Consider the following 5,449-nt stretch of genomic DNA (forward strand, 5'->3'; position numbering starts at 1 on the left):
GAAGTGAACAGGAGGTATGAAAAAATATTGTGTAACAGATGCCCCCTAAAGCATGAAGGAAAAACAAGGAGTGATGGTTGAGATTCTTTACAAGCCAATGCAAGGATGAGAACGACACCGTTAGGAGACTTGAAAATCAAGCATATACATATACATTTACATATTTTACATCACTGATGACCAACGATTCGAACAAAGGAAACATGTGTACAATCATGAATGTCTTATAACTCCATGCAACCTGGACTTTATTAGACAAAATCCAGTGTCTTGTGCTCCTGTCTCGACCTGATCAATGTACGAATTCTAATCATGTGAATAGATGTGTCGAAGTCGAACATGATAGAAAACCACCTGATTACGGTCAATGATGTAAACCATTAACATGCATGAGAGAAACCACCAATAATGACAATGGCTCTCAAGGTACAATCAGCACAATCCACAAATGTGAATAATGAATTTGATGTCGAACACCCATGGAATCATCCGATCGAAGGTCAATGATGTAAACTTGTTGTCAAATGCAAATAACTTGCCATTGAGGCATGCAAGCTCTAAGGTACTGGAAGGGAGTTTCTAGATCATCTTCCTGGATAATGAGATGAAGTCGACAGGAAGTGATATGTCGAATGAGGGCCATAATCAATCCCACATCATTGATATGAAACAAAAGGATGTAGTAGATTAGACAAGTGTGATCCAAGACTGTGGCAGAAAGTTAGATAATGTATAAGCAGTAAAGAACTTTAGATATGACTTCTCTTGAACATATCGGCGACACGACTTTGGAGTTTGGCAGAATTTGACTCAACATATGACCAGAGGTCACGATGATGAAATGGTATAATCAGATGAGAGGAAAAATGGATTCCCCAAACCCAGGAAGGCAAGTGACCAAGTGAGGATGTCCCAAACCTGACATGAGTAACAGATGAGTGGCATGTCAAAGAGCGACATGCTGCCTTTGCAAAATACAAGAGATGATCACTGTCACTTTTTCCCGCACTATTTCTGGCGAGTACCCCATATATTTTTAATCATAAGATTGAAGGGGATATCATATGCTTGCTAGATAAGTTCACCCTTCAGATGAATCCATCCTAGTAAGTTTTACGAGCTCTAGGAAAGAGGAACTCAGTCTCGTCATGGTGACAAGTCCTGTGTTGTTTAAGTTTTATAAGTTTGATGGAGGTGAAACTTGACATCTTTTTCATGTTTAGAGAGTTTGAAAAAGAAGTGAAAAAAAACCTCCAAAGATCCATTTTCGTAAATCGTCTCTTGAACCCGAAAAGGTAGAAAACAATATCCAAGAGAACCAATTAGCCATGTTTGACTAAGATATTCATTTTTCGTACAATCGTCTATCTCGGTGTGGAAAAGGCTTAAAATTATACTGAGTAGACATCACTTCATTTACTTTTATGAGTTCGAAATGATAAGTACTCGACAATCTTTTCATTTTTCGAGAGTCATAAAAGAGCTTAAAGATGACTCCAAGGGTCGCTTTTTCGTTTATTTTTTACGAGTCCGAAAAAGTGATAAAATAAAACTCATTGAATCAGTCAAGATAAATCATCGTCACCAAGAACATATGACCTGTCGCTGCACAAGGAAACACACATTACCGATTTCAAGGAAAAATATTAAAAAATGAGTGAAATATGTTGTAATTTGGTAAAAATATTATTTAGAACTTATAAATAGGGAAAAAAAAGTAATTTATTTTTACCATTTTACTAATTTGCAATTGCAAGACCATTTTTACCTCATTTTACCTTGATTTTCAGGCAAGGAGCACGATCAATCCGAGACACCATTCGTCGAGTCACTTGTTGTAGGTAAGAGATCTGTCCCTTCACTTCATTTCGGTAGTCATTTTATGCATTTTCATCCATAGGGTCACTAGTAGAAAATGGTGAAATTAGTGACTAGGTGACTAAAAAAGTTAGTCACCACAACTTTTCAAAGTGAAATACTACCAAAAATTAGCAATATTAAGAGACCCAACTAAAAACGACTAACATAAATGACTGTTTTAGTCACCAATTAAAATATACGACTAGCTAATAAGTAATACTACTAAAAATGATTAACATAAATGACTAATTTAGTCTAGGAAAAAAAATATGACTACCTAACAAAATCTAAAATAATATGAATTAGTCATTTATGATAGTCATTTTAATTGCATCACTTCAACAATCTAAACTTACAAGTCATAGGGGATTCAAAGGTTGTTTTAGATTGGGTGAAAGGTTATACTTCCTTGTACACTTGTTTATTGGATCAAAGGATGATTAAAATTATGGAGCTTATTATAATCTTTAGGGTCATATCATTTGATCACATTCACAGGGAATCAAATTCAAAGGTTGACAAATTATTGAAAAGGGGAGTGGGCCAACACCTCCTTTTGCAAAACAACATGACCACTTATATATGTTGCAACAACCTTTCCAACTTATTTAGTTGGTTTTGCATATATTTCACATTTCTTCTTCGTCTTGCAAAGTGGTAATGCTAAGGAGAGGGTATGAACTTTGATCAAAGAATGTTCACTTAGTACCACTACCAAATTTCCTTCACGCAACTTGCATGATGATAAATGGATGACATTTGACTGTTACAAACGTGTAAGTAGTCTACATTCAACTTTGTTGTCTTCATTGTCCTTAGTAACAATGAGAAGTTTGAATATTCCTTTATTTATCATCGCAAACACCTAACTCTTTGTTGTCCCAAACATAGTTAATATTGTTGGTGTATGATATCTTAATTATGGAATGGTATCTTGATGATGATAACGAATTCTCAATCTCCAATGCTCATGAATACATTGAATGAATGATCTGATGTCTTACTTGTATAGACAATTTATGATTCATTTTCTATTTTTATTGTTCCATTGTATATATGCTTCACTAGCATCTCATGCTATATGGTTAATTGAGCAAGCTTTATCTTTCATTTTTCAAGTATGATTTGGTTGCATGAATAAACATAGTTGTGTAATTAAAATCATTCAAAATTTGTTAATAATTCATTGTTTGTTTGACTATTCACACACTTATCCCTGACCTTTTACTTTGAGAGTGAGTAGTGTCAAATCACTATTATTCATTAAGGAACTTCATTTCATTACTCAATGACCTAGCTTAGCTCGATATTTAAGGATTCCCCCCTAGATAAGGATATCCTTCTTGTAGTCTAAAGAGTGAGAGAAGGCCACGAAGGTGACATTGGGTGGCTTGCTTGATGGGTGGGGTCAAGACTTTTTTTTTCTATGAGAGTGTTTGAGTGGAGATACAATTTAGAAAATGCTTACAAGAAAATTAGTTTCCTTTATTTCCATCACCTAAACTACTTCCAATAAAATCATGTGCTTTTAATAAAATCTAATTTTGATAAATAATTAATTCAATAAAATTTAAAAAAATAAGATTATTATTCTTATTATTATTATTATTTTGTATATTAGAGAATAGACAACTAATGTTTGTACTTAAGGATCGATTCTATCCACTACCACAATCACCTCCAAGTGTACCCACATTGCCTCACATGTGGCACACTGAACTAATCGAAGTTTAAAACAATAACATCATAAGAAATGCCTTAACAACCCATTCTATCATCAACTAATCTACACCATGGGGAAAATTAAAAATAACTTTTAATATTAAAAAATATAGCCAATTTATTTTATTTGAAAATCAATTTTAACATCTAATTTGAGGAAACTCTGTAAAATAAAATTTAATGTGAAAAATGTTAAGCAAAATAAAGTTGGGGTAAATTATAAAAATAAAAATAAGTAAAGTGAAATATAAAATTAATAATTATAATTAATAATTCAATCATATTACTCCTAATTTACCAAGTGCCAGAGGCATAAAATCTCTTCATATACAAACCTTTTTTAAAGTGAAAAGAGATTTGATCCCCTCTGCCCTTGGTAAATCCAAAATTAAGATAGATCCAAGCTAGTTATATATCAATTTATGTAATTGAAGGTAAAGAATTATTATTTTAATGAAATGTTACCTTCAAAAATATTTGTAATTTCCTTAATTTTAAAATAAAGCCAACCTAGTTCCATCTTCACTCCAGATCTATCAAGCAATGGGAGGGATCACATCTTTTGAGGTGCAAACCTCTTTTTTGAGTGCAAAACTTGAGGAAATGTTTGTACCTAGAGAGATTTGATCCTTCTCGGTGCTTGATAGATCCAGAGTTAAGATGGATCTAGGTTGGTTTCAGTCATGTGTGACCAAAGAAAATCTAACGAACATATGATTAATTTTATCAATAATACGTAAATTCATCTAATATTAATATAATAATTTTAAATATGCTAATATGTCTCAGATTAATTTGTATATTTTAATTTTAAATTTTCTTAGTTACCTCAGTTTGTTGTGATGATAATAACCTTAATGATGAAAAATTATGAAATATAAATTTTGAATGTAAAGGGACAATGTAATAGTGTTGAATGATAGAAAATGTGAATAATAATAATATAGTCAATTACAAATAGTCTTCATTGTGGTTAATCTAAAACTATTTTCTTCTATTATTCTTATTGTCACCCTTTTTACTTTTGTCATCTTTTCATATTGATTGTCATATTTTCATAATGATTATATGAAAAGGACAGGTTAAACCATAAACCATTTAAATCTTTAGCTCAACCTATTGTAGTAAACATCATTCCTTGTCTCTCCTTCTCTCCATTATTAATAGGTTGAATTACTATAACACAAAAATCAATGTACATTGTCAATAATTTTTTGTGCTTACACTGAAATCAATGCACAATGTTAATCCAATAACTTTAAAATTAATGTACCATCATACATCCAATTACGTCAAAACAGAAATCAAAATTTACACTGAAATTAATGAAACTAATGCAAGCAATTAAATAAGATTAGAAAATAACATTTACACTAAAATCACTGAATCTAATGAAAGAAATCAAATAAGATTAGAAATCAACATTTACACTCAAATCAATTCATCTAGTGCACGTAATAAAACTGGATTATAAACCAAAATCTACACTAAAATTAATGCACCTAGTGCAAGTAAGCAAATAGGATTATAAAGAAACATCTACACTGAAATAAATGCATCTACTGCAAGCAATCAAGTAGGATTAGAAATCATTATCTACATTGAAATCAATGCATTTAGTGCAAGCAATCAAATAATATTAGAAATCACCATCTACACTGAAATCAATGCATCTAGTGCAAGCAATCAAACATTATTAGAAATCAACATCTACATTGAAATCAATGCATCTAGTGCAAGCAATCAAATAGGAATAGAAATCACCATCTACATTGAAATCAATGCATTTAGTGCAAGCAATCAAATAGTATTAGAAATCATCTACATTGAAATTAATGCATCTAGTGAAAGCAATCAAATATCATTA

Source organism: Pinus tabuliformis, chromosome Q (genome assembly GCF_031772625.1).
Source record: "Pinus tabuliformis cultivar Carrire ecotype Pingquan chromosome Q, CPIR1, whole genome shotgun sequence".
NCBI classification, from domain to species: Eukaryota; Viridiplantae; Streptophyta; class Pinopsida; order Pinales; family Pinaceae; genus Pinus; species Pinus tabuliformis.